The sequence below is a fragment of the Dendropsophus ebraccatus genome, chromosome 14 (genome assembly GCF_027789765.1).
Source record: "Dendropsophus ebraccatus isolate aDenEbr1 chromosome 14, aDenEbr1.pat, whole genome shotgun sequence".
Taxonomy (NCBI): Eukaryota; Metazoa; Chordata; class Amphibia; order Anura; family Hylidae; genus Dendropsophus; species Dendropsophus ebraccatus.
In genome coordinates, this window is record NC_091467.1 from 53,687,417 (window position 1) to 53,702,416 (window position 15,000).

A 15,000-nucleotide genomic window follows, 5' to 3' on the forward strand; every position below is an offset into this window, starting at 1 on the left:
ACAGCTGCCAGCACAACAAGCAGCTCAGTTGCAGCCGTCAAGCGACCAGAGCAGGTAGGTGGAAAGGTAGGTGCAGTTTATTAAACCGTTTCCTTGGATTTGATTTCCTGGTGGCCGGCCGATGTATCCTGCTGATGCTGCCTGCCTACGGCTCCAGCTGGGAGAATTCACCCTCCATGTTCTTTGATAGATAGATTAGATACATTAGATAGAATAGATAGGATAGATAGGATAGATTAGATAGATAGATAGATAGATAGATAGATAGATAGATAGATAGATAGTAGGTAGGTAGGTAGGTAGGTAGGTACTAATAATAAGCTAGCCAGCTAGGCAGCCAGCCACAGAGACAGCCAGCCAGCTACAGAGACAGCCAGCCAAAGAGCTAGCTGCATGTCATGTATGCCGACAGAGACGGAGACAGAGACAGAGACGTGTATGTCTGCCATCCATCAGGTGGAAGCAGACGCAGTGTGATTGGGGGGTGGAGCTATTCAGATTTGAGAGCAGAAAGGAAGACAGAGGCAGTGCTAGGCAATAGGAGATGCAGTGTGAAAGCACGTCCGGTCCGCCATCTGAGAGGGTGGAGCGCATAATAGGGTATGTATGTCTGGCTTCGCCTTAACAAGAAGGACGTGGTGTCCGAGAAGGGGAGTTTTCGGGAAACCGTTGTGGCCATCGCTTCTCGGCCTTTTGGCTAAGATCAAGTGTAGTATCTGTTCTTATCAGTTTAATATCTGATACGTCCCCTATCTGGGGACCATATATTAAATGGATTTTTAGAACAGGGAGATGGAAAAAGAGCTTGCTCTGTCCTCTCCAGGCATTGACCTGGTATTGCAGTGCCTCCAGGTTCAGTGCACCCCCTAATGAGTTTGCAAAAAACAGAGCAAAAGAATGAAGAAGGAAACAAGCCGGCTGCACCTGAAACTACTGTTTTGCAAGAAACATCCCTCGAGTGTGTTGTGCGCAGGTGGACCGACCCCGAAAAATTAGCCCGAGTGTGGCTACGAAAAGTTTGTTTGTCCAAGACTTGCTGGCCTCTGTTGCCATGGCAACCAACTGGCAGAGTTGTTTACAACTTGGCTGCCGGGCCAGTGCTGGTGATGTCATCGCGGGACGTGATGTCATCAAGGCTTTGCTGCTATACACAGCTGCCAGCACAACAAGCAGCTCAGTTGCAGCCGGTTCAAGCGACCGAGCAGGTAGGTGGAAAGGTAGGTGCAGTTATTAAAACCGTTTCCTTTGGATTTGATTTCCTGGTGGCCGGCCGATGTATCCTGCTGATGCTGCCTGCCTAGGCTCCAGCTGGGAGAATTCACCCTCCATGTTCTTTGATAGATAGATTAGATACATTAGATAGAATAGATAGGATAGATAGGATAGATTAGATAGATAGATAGATAGATAGATAGATAGATAGATAGATAGATAGATAGATAGATAGATAGAGAGGTAGGTAGGTAGGTAGGTAGGTAGGTACTAATAATAAGCTAGCCAGCTAGGCAGCCAGCCACAGAGACAGCCAGCCAGCTACAGAGACAGCCAGCCAAAGAGCTAGCTGCATGTCATGTATGCCAGACAGAGACGGAGACAGAGACAGAGACGTGTATGTCTGCCATCCATCAGGTGGAAGCAGACGCAGTGTGATTGGGGGGTGGAGCTATTCAGATTTGAGAGCAGAAAGGAAGACAGAGGCAGTGCTAGGCAATAGGAGATGCAGTGTGAAAGCACGTCCGGTCCGCCATCTGAGAGGGTGGAGCGCATAATAGGGTATGTATGTCTGGCTTCGCCTTAACAAGAAGGACGTGGTGTCCGAGAAGGGGAGTTTTCGGGAAACCGTTGTGGCCATCGCTTCTCGGCCTTTTGGCTAAGATCAAGTGTAGTATCTACAGGAGATCTGGTCAGAAGGTGCCTGGGGTACCCGACCTGTTGGCCTTGGAGGATTACCTCCTTGCTGCTTTTGGCAGGCGGCTTAGTCCCCAGGCAACGGGAAGCGATCACACCTACCTGCATCCGCAGGGGAGGTGCATCGTGGGTTGTGCTGTTTTTTTTTCTTGGAAGATGGATGCCACCAACGAAGATGGAACTGTGCCAGAAGAAGTCCCAGCTTACGCAAGAATTAGAAATGGGGTGCGTTTTACGTTGAAGGACCCCAGGAAGAAGGAGTTGGGCCTAGATTTTTTGGTGGAAGAGGTTTTCTTCAGATTGCTGGGTCTGGAACGGAGACAAATCTTGGCATGTTTGGAGTTCCCAAGGCGAGGGATCTACGATTTGGTATTAAGTTCGGAAGAGGATCACAGCTATCTTCTGGGTAAGATGGAGAGTGTTAGGAATGATGTTATATTGAATGGTATTGACATTGCCTCTCATTTTCCGAGGAGAGAAAGACTGATAACAATAAGGATGTATAGCCCTTATGTGTTGGAGGAGGAAATTTCGGCATTTCTGATGAAGTACTGTGAAGAAGTCGCTGCTAAGGGTAAGGTCCTGAATCGTTTTTGGTTTGTGGACAATGAAATGGAGATTCCTCGTGAAGTTCAAGGTATCGGAAAGCGATATATTATGTGTTCCCCAGCAAGATTTAAGATTGGGTCTGTCAATGGCGACTTGTTTTTCTCGGGGAATGGAGATTTTCTGCAGGAATTGCAAACAGTATGGTCATACGAAGGATCAATGCCACAGTCTCCTATTGTTCCAAATGTCAAGGAGAAGGGCACTCCACTGAGTCATGGATAGGAAAAAAATATGTCACTATGTGGGAGCACAGCGATTTATACGCATTCTGTCCTGCGAAAAAGAAAAGTGGAAGGGAGCATGAAGGTAGGCAAGAGCCCACTGGGGGCGCTGGTAGTCCACCACAAGGGAAGAGAAGTAAAAAAGAGACGGAGCGTGTCAAGTGGAGGCAAGTCCCCCAACAGTAGGAAGAAATAGATATTTCTATTTCAAGAGTACCCAAAGCAATATCTAGAGAGGCAGAGTTAAGGAGGAGGATGGGAAGGTGCCTTACAGAAGAGGAACGGAGAAGACTACCTGTTAATCTCACAGGAATGTTGGGATCAGATAGACTCTGTAGAGAGAACATTTTTCTTTTAAACTCAGTTATATAGTAGAAGTGACTACGCATTGGGAGAAGCAGGGGAATAGGTTTTTTTGAGACCTATAAAGTGCCCCCGGATATTGCGAAAAGAATATCAGAGTCTGGGTCAAAAAACAGGTATTATGCTACATGTATTGTCCTTTTTTGCTTTCAAAGGAGGAATGAGACCTTGATGGTTTTGAAGTAAGTCTATGTTTTTTCTTTACTTACTATAGATATGTTTTAAGTTTTGTCAAAATAGCTTTATGTGTTTGTTGATTTCTGAGTGAAATGACCATGATGATGAGATGGTTGGAGTATTAAAGGGGATGTGAGCAGGTTTTTCCTGTTCATATCGATTTTAAACCATTCTGAATGGTTTTAAAAAAAAAAAAAAAAAAATCTGTTCTTATCAGTTTAATATCTGATACGTCCCCTATCTGGGGACCATATATTAAATGGATTTTTAGAACAGGGAGATGGAAAAAGAGCTTGCTCTGTCCTCTCCAGGCATTGACCTGGTATTGCAGTGCCTCCAGGTTCAGTGCACCCCCTAATGAGTTTGCAAAAAACAGAGCAAAAGAATGAAGAAGGAAACAAGCCGGCTGCACCTGAAACTACTGTTTTGCAAGAAACATCCCTCGAGTGTGTTGTGCGCAGGTGGACCGACCCCGAAAAATTAGCCCGAGTGTGGCTACGAAAAGTTTGTTTGTCCAGACTTGCTGGCCTCTGTTGCCATGGCAACCAACTGGCAGAGTTGTTTACAACTTGGCTGCCGGGCCAGTGCTGGTGATGTCATCGCGGGACGTGATGTCATCAAGGCTTTGCTGCTATACACAGCTGCCAGCACAACAAGCAGCTCAGTTGCAGCCGGTCAAGCGACCGAGCAGGTAGGTGGAAAGGTAGGTGCAGTTTATTAAACCGTTTCCTTTGGATTTGATTTCCTGGTGGCCGGCCGATGTATCCTGCTGTTGCTGCCTGCCTACGGCTCCAGCTGGGAGAATTCACCCTCCATGTTCTTTGATAGATAGATTAGATACATTAGATAGAATAGATAGGATAGATAGGATAGATTAGATAGATAGATAGATAGATAGATAGATAGATAGGTAGGTAGGTAGGTAGGTAGGTACTAATAATAAGCTAGCCAGCTAGGCAGCCAGCCACAGAGACAGCCAGCCAGCTACAGAGACAGCCAGCCAAAGAGCTAGCTGCATGTCATGTATGCCAGACAGAGACGGAGACAGAGACAGAGACGTGTATGTCTGCCATCCATCAGGTGGAAGCAGACGCAGTGTGATTGGGGGGTGGAGCTATTCAGATTTGAGAGCAGAAAGGAAGACAGAGGCAGTGCTAGGCAATAGGAGATGCAGTGTGAAAGCACGTCCGGTCCGCCATCTGAGAGGGTGGAGCGCATAATAGGGTATGTATGTCTGGCTTCGCCTTAACAAGAAGGACGTGGTGTCCGAGAAGGGGAGTTTTCGGGAAACCGTTGTGGCCATCGCTTCTCGGCCCTTTTGGCTAAGATCAAGTGTAGTATCTGTTCTTATCAGTTTAATATCTGATACGTCCCCTATCTGGGGACCATATATTAAATGGATTTTTAGAACAGGGAGATGGAAAAAGAGCTTGCTCTGTCCTCTCCAGGCATTGACCTGGTATTGCAGTGCCTCCAGGTTCAGTGCACCCCCTAATGAGTTTGCAAAAAACAGAGCAAAAGAATGAAGAAGGAAACAAGCCGGCTGCACCTGAAACTACTGTTTTGCAAGAAACATCCCTCGAGTGTGTTGTGCGCAGGTGGACCGACCCCGAAAAATTAGCCCGAGTGTGGCTACGAAAAGTTTGTTTGTCCAAGACTTGCTGGCCTCTGTTGCCATGGCAACCAACTGGCAGAGTTGTTTACAACTTGGCTGCCGGGCCAGTGCTGGTGATGTCATCGCGGGACGTGATGTCATCAAGGCTTTGCTGCTATACACAGCTGCCAGCACAACAAGCAGCTCAGTTGCAGCCGGTCAAGCGATCCGAGCAGGTAGGTGGAAAGGTAGGTGCAGTTTATTAAACCGTTTCCTTTGGATTTGATTTCCTGGTGGCCGGCCGATGTATCCTGCTGATGCTGCCTGCCTACGGCTCCAGCTGGGAGAATTCACCCTCCATGTTCTTTGATAGATAGATTAGATACATTAGATAGAATAGATAGGATAGATAGGATAGATTAGATAGATAGATAGATAGATAGATAGATAGATAGATAGATAGGTAGGTAGGTAGGTAGGTACTAATAATAAGCTAGCCAGCTAGGCAGCCAGCCACAGAGACAGCCAGCCAGCTACAGAGACAGCCAGCCAAAGAGCTAGCTGCATGTCATGTATGCCAGACAGAGACGGAGACAGAGACAGAGACGTGTATGTCTGCCATCCATCAGGTGGAAGCAGACGCAGTGTGATTGGGGGGTGGAGCTATTCAGATTTGAGAGCAGAAAGGAAGACAGAGGCAGTGCTAGGCAATAGGAGATGCAGTGTGAAAGCACGTCCGGTCCGCCATCTGAGAGGGTGGAGCGCATAATAGGGTATGTATGTCTGGCTTCGCCTTAACAAGAAGGACGTGGTGTCCGAGAAGGGGAGTTTTCGGGAAACCGTTGTGGCCATCGCTTCTCGGCCTTTTGGCTAAGATCAAGTGTAGTATCTGTTCTTAAGTGAGCAGAGAACCACACAGACGGCATGGGTAGAACGGTTGGCTGTGCGGCCTGAGCAGCCTTCCTAGTAGGTCATGCCCGTCTGGATCTGGCCATGAGGTTTCGAGGGGGTTGAGAGTCGAGGTGCAGAAGTGCCCTGGGAGTGGTGACCCCAGGGTGCCTGAACTCACTGGGTGTGGGACCCCAATTGAGGAATGGCACTGAGCACGCACTTCACATTCACACCCCTTTGAGCACACACCTCTAGTTTTCCGGCCTCTGGCTCTGTGAAAATTACGAGGAATTTTTATAGATCCGGCCAGATGTCCGGGCTGTTTTGCACAGCGCACGTCTGATTTATTTATTCTTTTTGTCACTGTGTGTTCACTTTCACGTTTGTTTGTCACTAGGATCCTTCGGGGTGCGGTCGCCTTTTGGGGACCCCTCGGAGGTCTAGGGGAGGCATGTGTGGCCATCTGCGCTCCTTGCCTCCCTGCACCCCCGGTTCTCCTTCGGGACGTGACCACCTTTTGATTGAATGACGAACGGTGAGTGCCTGGGTTACGCTCAGGTACAAGCCGTAGTTGTTTACCGGTCTGCTCTTGGCCTCGTCTGAGAGCGGACATTTGTCCTGGACCTTTGCAGGTGCCTTTTGGCCCGGAAGGGAAGGGAATTAGGTGTGTTGGGGGCCCATCTCTTTTTAGAGTGGGCTTGCGATAGACCGCATCCTAGTGCACTTTTTTGTGTGGCACGCTACACTTTTTTAGTAGCACTTGGGTGATGAGAGCACGTTGCCTCGACTCTCAAAAAAAAAAAAAAATCTGTTCTTATCAGTTTAATATCTGATACGTCCCCTATCTGGGGACCATATATTAAATGGATTTTTAGAACAGGGAGATGGAAAAAGAGCTTGCTCTGTCCTCTCCAGGCATTGACCTGGTATTGCAGTGCCTCCAGGTTCAGTGCCACCCCCCTAATGAGTTTGCAAAAAACAGAGCAAAGAATGAAGAAGGAAACAAGCCGGCTGCACCTGAAACTACTGTTTTGCAAGAAACATCCCCTCGAGTGTGTTGTGCGCAGGTGGACCGACCCCGAAAAATTAGCCCGAGTGTGGCTACGAAAAGTTTGTTTGTCCAAGACTTGCTGGCCTCTGTTGCCATGGCAACCAACTGGCAGAGTTGTTTACAACTTGGCTGCCGGGCCAGTGCTGGTGATGTCATCGCGGGACGTGATGTCATCAAGGCTTTGCTGCCTATACACAGCTGCCAGCACAACAAGCAGCTCAGTTGCAGCCGGTCAAGCGACTCCGAGCAGGTAGGTGGAAAGGTAGGTGCAGTTTATTAAACCGTTTCCTTTGGATTTGATTTCCTGGTGGCCGGCCGATGTATCCTGCTGATGCTGCCTGCCTACGGCTCCAGCTGGGAGAATTCACCCTCCATGTTCTTTGATAGATAGATTAGATACATTAGATAGAATAGATAGGATAGATAGGATAGATTAGATAGATAGATAGATAGATAGATAGATAGATAGATAGATAGATAGGTAGGTAGGTAGGTAGGTAGGTACTAATAATAAGCTAGCCAGCTAGGCAGCCAGCCACAGAGACAGCCAGCCAGCTACAGAGACAGCCAGCCAAAGAGCTAGCTGCATGTCATGTATGCCAGACAGAGACGGAGACAGAGACAGAGACGTGTATGTCTGCCATCCATCAGGTGGAAGCAGACGCAGTGTGATTGGGGGGTGGAGCTATTCAGATTTGAGAGCAGAAAGGAAGACAGAGGCAGTGCTAGGCAATAGGAGATGCAGTGTGAAAGCACGTCCGGTCCGCCATCTGAGAGGGTGGAGCGCATAATAGGGTATGTATGTCTGGCTTCGCCTTAACAAGAAGGACGTGGTGTCCGAGAAGGGGAGTTTTCGGGAAACCGTTGTGGCCATCGCTTCTCGGCCTTTTGGCTAAGATCAAGTGTAGTATCTGTTCTTATCAGTTTAATATCTGATACGTCCCCTATCTGGGGACCATATATTAAATGGATTTTTAGAACAGGGAGATGGAAAAAGAGCTTGCTCTGTCCTCTCCAGGCATTGACCTGGTATTGCAGTGCCTCCAGGTTCAGTGCACCCCCTAATGAGTTTGCAAAAAACAGAGCAAAAGAATGAAGAAGGAAACAAGCCGGCTGCACCTGAAACTACTGTTTTGCAAGAAACATCCCTCGAGTGTGTTGTGCGCAGGTGGACCGACCCCAAAAAATTAGCCCGAGTGTGGCTACGAAAAGTTTGTTTGTCCAAGACTTGCTGGCCTCTGTTGCCATGGCAACCAACTGGCAGAGTTGTTTACAACTTGGCTGCCGGGCCAGTGCTGGTGATGTCATCGCGGGACGTGATGTCATCAAGGCTTTGCTGCTATACACAGCTGCCAGCACAACAAGCAGCTCAGTTGCAGCCGGTCAAGCGACCGAGCAGGTAGGTGGAAAGGTAGGTGCAGTTTATTAAACCGTTTCCTTTGGATTTGATTTCCTGGTGGCCGGCCGATGTATCCTGCTGATGCTGCCTGCCTACGGCTCCAGCTGGGAGAATTCACCCTCGTTGTTCTTTGATAGATAGATTAGATACATTAGATAGAATAGATAGGATAGATAGGATAGATTAGATAGATAGATAGATAGATAGATAGATAGATAGATAGATAGGTAGGTAGGTAGGTAGGTAGGTACTAATAATAAGCTAGCCAGCTAGGCAGCCAGCCACAGAGACAGCCAGCCAGCTACAGAGACAGCCAGCCAAAGAGCTAGCTGCATGTCATGTATGCCAGACAGAGACGGAGACAGAGACAGAGACGTGTATGTCTGCCATCCATCAGGTGGAAGCAGACGCAGTGTGATTGGGGGGTGGAGCTATTCAGATTTGAGAGCAGAAAGGAAGACAGAGGCAGTGCTAGGCAATAGGAGATGCAGTGTGAAAGCACGTCCGGTCCGCCATCTGAGAGGGTGGAGCGCATAATAGGGTATGTATGTCTGGCTTCGCCTTAACAAGAAGGACGTGGTGTCCGAGAAGGGGAGTTTTCGGGAAACCGTTGTGGCCATCGCTTCTCGGCCTTTTGGCTAAGATCAAGTGTAGTATCTGTTCTTATCAGTTTAATATCTGATACGTCCCCTATCTGGGGACCATATATTAAATGGATTTTTAGAACAGGGAGATGGAAAAAGAGCTTGCTCTGTCCTCTCCAGGCATTGACCTGGTATTGCAGTGCCTCCAGGTTCAGTGCACCCCCTAATGAGTTTGCAAAAAACAGAGCAAAAGAATGAAGAAGGAAACAAGCCGGCTGCACCTGAAACTACTGTTTTGCAAGAAACATCCCTCGAGTGTGTTGTGCGCAGGTGGACCGACCCCGAAAAATTAGCCCGAGTGTGGCTACGAAAAGTTTGTTTGTCCAAGACTGCTGGCCTCTGTTGCCATGGCAACCAACTGGCAGAGTTGTTTACAACTTGGCTGCCGGGCCAGTGCTGGTGATGTCATCGCGGGACGTGATGTCATCAAGGCTTTGCTGCTATACACAGCTGCCAGCACAACAAGCAGCTCAGTTGCAGCCGGTCAAGCGACCGAGCAGGTAGGTGGAAAGGTAGGTGCAGTTTATTAAACCGTTTCCTTTGGATTTGATTTCCTGGTGGCCGGCCGATGTATCCTGCTGATGCTGCCTGCCTACGGCTCCAGCTGGGAGAATTCACCCTCCATGTTCTTTGATAGATAGATTAGATACATTAGATAGAATAGATAGGATAGATAGGATAGATTAGATAGATAGATAGATAGATAGATAGATAGATAGATAGGTAGGTAGGTAGGTAGGTACTAATAATAAGCTAGCCAGCTAGGCAGCCAGCCACAGAGACAGCCAGCCAGCTACAGAGACAGCCAGCCAAAGAGCTAGCTGCATGTCATGTATGCCAGACAGAGACGGAGACAGAGACAGAGACGTGTATGTCTGCCATCCATCAGGTGGAAGCAGACGCAGTGTGATTGGGGGGTGGAGCTATTCAGATTTGAGAGCAGAAAGGAAGACAGAGGCAGTGCTAGGCAATAGGAGATGCAGTGTGAAAGCACGTCCGGTCCGCCATCTGAGAGGGTGGAGCGCATAATAGGGTATGTATGTCTGGCTTCGCCTTAACAAGAAGGACGTGGTGTCCGAGAAGGGGAGTTTTCGGGAAACCGTTGTGGCCATCGCTTCTCGGCCTTTTGGCTAAGATCAAGTGTAGTATCTTTGCTGCGTTTGGTCTGGTCAGAGGGGGTGGTGATCGGGGTCCTCCTTGTGGGGGCCCTGGATTATTACGGGGTTGCGATCGTAGGTATTTAAGCCTGCAAAAATGGATGGAGAACGGTCTCGAGGAGTCGAGGACACAGTGAGGATTTTTGTCCCCATACAATATCGGGAGAAAATTGGATTGGACCAAGTGGTGCTGGAGATCATCCGGAAGCTTCAGTACCTACAGGTAACGGATGTGTTGGGATTACAAGATTTTGCAAGACAAGGTATTTACGATATCACTTTCTTTAATTCCGAGTTGTGCCAGCGTGTCTATAAGGATTTGGAAGAGATGAAGAGGAAAGAGGAGCCAGAAGTAATGAAAATGGTGAAAATTGTGCCTTTGTTTATGCGAATGTCCAAAATGGTGGTAATCCATATGTATAACCCTAAGGTAACCGATGAAATGGTGTCTGGTTTTTTGCTTCGCTACTGTGAGGAAGTAAAGTTTTTGGGAAGACTGAGAAATAAGTACGGTTACCTAAATGGAAAAAGGAAGTTTTTGGTAAAGTTTAAACAAGATGAAAATGTGATAAGTGGATTTAAAAGTATACCGCAAGTTTTTTCTATTGGAGGAGAAAGAGGATTTTGTTTCTATGACGGGCAGTTGGAATATTGTAGACGGTGTCATGCATATGGTCATGTCCAGGACAGGTGTCCAGAAAGAGGAGAATGTTGCAGAAATTGCGGGAAAACTGGGCATAATGCTGGGTCATGCACAGAGAGGAAAACTTGTGATATATGCGGTAGTGATGAGCATTTGGCTAAAAATTGTAATTTATGGTATAAAAAGAGGAGTTATGCTGAGGCGGCTGGAGGGAAGAAGGAGCATATGAGCAAAAATACAGGAGGTGAGAAAGAGATGGATATGCCTAAAGAAAGAGAGTCTGGTGTGTCTGGAAAAAATGTGAGAGGTGCTGGTACTGGTGTGATTGTGGAAAATGTACAACAGAGTGCTACAACCAGTACAGAGAGAAAAGGTGGGAAAGGGAGGAAAAGTGAACTGAAAAATGACTCACAAAGTGGCTCTGAGGAAGTAAGGAGTGGTGAGTCACTGGTGAATGAGGGGTTAAGTGTGGATATGGAAGTGAAGTGCACTGACCCTGTGGTGGAGGAGGGAGAGCAAATGGAAGAAGGTGGAGAGGAATCTGATGCATCATTAACACCTGGTCAACGTGCTAACGAGGGGAGTGGTGAGTCACACCCTGGTGGTGAGGAGGAGGAGGTGGATGAATTGCAAAGTGAGAGGAGGAAATCCAAAAAAGGAAGATGGTCTGGTGAACAGGAGGATCCTGTTCAGGAGTGGAATGAAGAGATGGACAGGGACTCTGATCCAGGGTCGCCTGATTGTAATGTGAGTGTTATGAGGAGAGTGGAAAGTCAGAGTTTTAAAAAGTAGCTGCCATGGCTGTGAACATGTTTTTTCTCATTAATTTTTTAATGAGTTTATGTGTGGCTACAATTAATGTGCGAAGTATTGGGTCTGCAAGTAGGAGAGCAGCAATATTAGAGCGCCTCGAGAATGTTAATGCGGATATCCTCTGTTTACAAGAATGTGCAATAAAATCTGCCCCACATGGAGATGAGTGGAGGAAGGGGCAGTCTTTTTGGTCTCCATGCACAGACAATAAAATGAAGGCATTGGTATTTTATTGAAAAATGATGGTATTAAGTTTTTAGATTGCCAGATTTTAATCCCAGGACGTTGTATGGTTTTAAATCTGGATTTTTTGGGACAGAGAATAAGAATTTTTAATGTTTATGCACCTGCTGAAAAACAAGCACGGATTTTATTTTTAGAGTCTCTTAAATATTTTATGCCTGGGCGTGATTTTACAGTAGTCGCTGGAGATTTTAATTGTATTCGATCTGCCAATGATCGTGAGAGCTCTGCTGAAGTAAGAACTGATGTTACTTCCAATGCTTTAAATCAGATTATACAAGACTTACGTTACATTGATACTGGGCTGATGATTAGCACTGATGACAGATTTACATATATATCGGATAGTGGCCGCTGTAGATCCCGGTTGGATTACATTTTTGTGTCTGAAGGGGTTAAGGTGGTCCGGTGCGATCACGTGATGCTTTCTTTCTCAGACCATAAGATGGTGGTGGCTGAGATTAGTATTAATGAATCCACTAGCTTTGGGAGAGGGCTGTGGAAGCTGAATGTAAGTCTGTTACAGGAAGAGGAAGTAATAGAAGATTTTAAGAAGGAGTTTTTATTTTGTGTGTCAAAGAAACGGAATTTTAAAGATATTTTAGCATGGTGGGACTGGTCCAAAGTCAGATTCGCACAATTTTTTAAGAAGACTTGCATAGAAAAAGCTAAAAAGAAGAGAAAGAAAGAAGCAGACCTAATATCCCAACTAGAGGCGCTATATAAATTTAAAAGTGTTGGGATTGATGTGGAGGTGGAGGTAAAGAAGATAAAAGAAGAGATGAGGAAAGCATTGGTGGAAAGGGGGAAGAATATTGTGTATGCGGCCAAGGTACAGAAGATGGAGGAGGATGAGCAGTGTTCCCGTTTCTTTTTTAAAAAGTGTTTTAAGGCCAAAGGATATTTTAAATCCGTTTAACTTCCACAGGAGAAGTGACTGGTGATGAAGTGGTGGAAGAGGTCGGTAATTTTTACAAAACACTTTTTAGTAATCAAAGCAGAGCTAGTGAGGCAGAGATGAACGACTATTGTAAGGTTTTAGATAATTGTATTCCTGATAACATGCAAGAATTTTTAAATGGTGACGTTGGTGAAGGGGAGATCAAACAAGCAATAGACAAGATGGCGAAAGGGAAGACGCCAGGAGGAGACGGTCTCCCTGTAGAATTTTATATTGCTTTTTGGGATATTTTAAAAGAAGATTTTACCTATGTCATCCAGCATGTTTTTAATTCAGGACTTTTATCAGAATCAATGAAGAAGGGTATGATTACTCTTATTTTTAAAAAAGGAGACGAGAGGGACATTAAGAATTGGAGACCAATTACGCTTTTAAACGTGGATTATAAAATTATTGCAAAAATAGTGGCATTAAGAATGAGTGAGGTGGTGGGTCACATGGTGGGGGAGTACCAGGTGTGTGCCGTACCAGGGAGGAGAATTACTGATAATTTATTGATTTTAAGAGATATTGTTTACAGTGCTGGTTTTAATAATTCTCCTCTGTTTGTTGAGTCTGTAGATTTTGAAAAAGCGTATGACAAGGTGCCACACAATTTTATGTTTTTAGTGTTAAAACGTCTTGGTGTCCCTGAGTTTTTATTGAGAGTAATCAGAGGTTTTTATCAGGATGTGAGTGCTCAGGTTTTAGTTAATGGCCATTTTAGTCCTGCTTTTAATATTTTATCTGGGGTCCGCCAGGGATGTCCTCTGTCCCCAATTCTTTTTATTTGTGTTATAGAGGCTCTTTTAAAATCCGTGCAAAAAGATAAATGTGTTGATGGTGTTTTTATCCCAGGTAGTGCAGGTATGACAGTGAAATCATTAAGTTATATGGATGATGTGGTTTTTACATGTACATCCCTGGCGGACTTACGTAGAGTCAATTTACATGTTAAATTATTTTGTTGTGTGAGTGGAATGAGTGTAAATTGGAATAAATGTCAGTTATGTAATTTTGGTAAGCAGGAAAAAGTAGTAGTGGATGGGGTGGTGGAAAAAGACAATATTGATGTCCTGGGCATGACCTATGAGAAAGATCTAAAAGCAAGGAAGAGCTATGTGGAGTTGGAGCAGAAGATTGAAAAGAAGTTAAATTTTTGGAAATTACGGAACTTATCTTTTAAAGGAAAAATTTTAATTATTAAGACTGTGATTTTACCGATGCTTTTATACATTGCAATGATTTTTCCACCCAAACCATTGTGGGTTAGAAGAACGACGAGGAAACTTTTTATCTTTTTTTGGGGTTCTAAGATGGAGAAAATGAGAAGAGAAAAGGTTTTAAGTAGTGAGAAATATGGTGGTTTTAATTTTCCGAATGTTGATTTGTTTTTAAAAATGCATTATTTTTTATTGATTTTTAAGACTAGCCAGAACAATAGTAGGACCGCTGACATGTGCAGGTATTTAGCAGGATGGTTGTTTACTAAATGGGGCTGGTGTGAGAAGGATCTGAGTAGACCCATGTCATTTGTTATTCCTACCTTTTATGTGGTCCTTAGGTCCTTCAATGATCAGTATAACCTGAGCTCTTTAGGTAAGCCTGAAAAAGAGAAATTACAGCGAGCCTTGAGAAAAGACGAGAGGTTATATGAAGTACCATTCTGCAATTCTGTACAGTCAGCAAAGGTCTGGAACCTTTTTAATGTTTTTGGTCTCTCTAATAGACAGAGGGATGTGGCGTGGCTGTCCTTGCATGGATGTCTCCCAACACGGGCATTTTTGAATGGACGAGGAATACGTGTGAACGATAAGTGCCCTAGAGAAGGTTGTGTTGGGAGGGAGGACATTTTTCATATTTTTTGGGACTGTTTTTATGCTAAAACGCTTTTATCCCTTTTAGAGAGTTTTTTTAGTGCTGTTACTGGTCTTAGTCATTTTAATTTTCAAAGGATTTTAATTGGTCAAGATTTTAGCAAAGAGACAAGTGCCCGAGTGTGTTGGATTGTTTTTTCAATTTTTAAAGAAGTTTTATGGGATTGTCGTAATTTGCTGGTTTTTAAACATGTTTTTATTTCTCCTATTGAATGCAAAAAACTGTTTTTAGCGAGAGTCTTTGTCGTCTATTTGGTGGAAAAGAAAAGGAATGGAGAAGACAAAGCAGAGGACATTTGGAAATTTTCGCGATGGGGTAACATGTGAGTAATCTTGACCAATTTTGTTTTTTGTGTTTTTGTTTTTTTGAATGTTTTTAGTTTTTTTGTTTAGTATTCCTATGATGTTTTTTATGGACTTGGTTGCTGTGATGAGTCATGGTAGGTGACCTGATGGCCGTTTGACTGTAG

The 15,000-nt window shown here is 45.2% G+C and overlaps 5 non-coding genes and 4 pseudogenes across 5 annotated transcripts; all 9 read left to right on the forward strand.

The window, feature by feature from the left end:
- The first annotated feature begins 677 nt into the window (after positions 1–677).
- Positions 678–868, forward strand: LOC138773661 (U2 spliceosomal RNA). The gene has a single exon (XR_011360206.1). It is a non-coding gene; the product is annotated as a U2 spliceosomal RNA (small nuclear RNA).
- A 982-nt stretch (positions 869–1,850) lies between these two features.
- LOC138773145 (U2 spliceosomal RNA) lies at positions 1,851–2,050 on the forward strand. The gene has a single exon (XR_011359883.1). It is a non-coding gene; the product is annotated as a U2 spliceosomal RNA (small nuclear RNA).
- A 1,383-nt stretch (positions 2,051–3,433) lies between these two features.
- LOC138773539 (U2 spliceosomal RNA) lies at positions 3,434–3,634 on the forward strand (annotated as a pseudogene).
- A 945-nt stretch (positions 3,635–4,579) lies between these two features.
- On the forward strand, positions 4,580–4,771 carry LOC138773412 (U2 spliceosomal RNA). Its single transcript, XR_011360113.1, has one exon. It is a non-coding gene; the product is annotated as a U2 spliceosomal RNA (small nuclear RNA).
- Positions 4,772–5,722: 951 nt separating this feature from the next.
- LOC138773656 (U2 spliceosomal RNA) lies at positions 5,723–5,789 on the forward strand (annotated as a pseudogene).
- Positions 5,790–6,505: 716 nt separating this feature from the next.
- On the forward strand, positions 6,506–6,723 carry LOC138773602 (U2 spliceosomal RNA; annotated as a pseudogene).
- A 963-nt stretch (positions 6,724–7,686) lies between these two features.
- On the forward strand, positions 7,687–7,877 carry LOC138773177 (U2 spliceosomal RNA). Its single transcript, XR_011359889.1, has one exon. It is a non-coding gene; the product is annotated as a U2 spliceosomal RNA (small nuclear RNA).
- Positions 7,878–8,831: 954 nt separating this feature from the next.
- On the forward strand, positions 8,832–9,022 carry LOC138773216 (U2 spliceosomal RNA). Its single transcript, XR_011359926.1, has one exon. It is a non-coding gene; the product is annotated as a U2 spliceosomal RNA (small nuclear RNA).
- Positions 9,023–9,967: 945 nt separating this feature from the next.
- LOC138773169 (U2 spliceosomal RNA) lies at positions 9,968–10,055 on the forward strand (annotated as a pseudogene).
- The last annotated feature ends 4,945 nt before the right edge of the window (positions 10,056–15,000 follow it).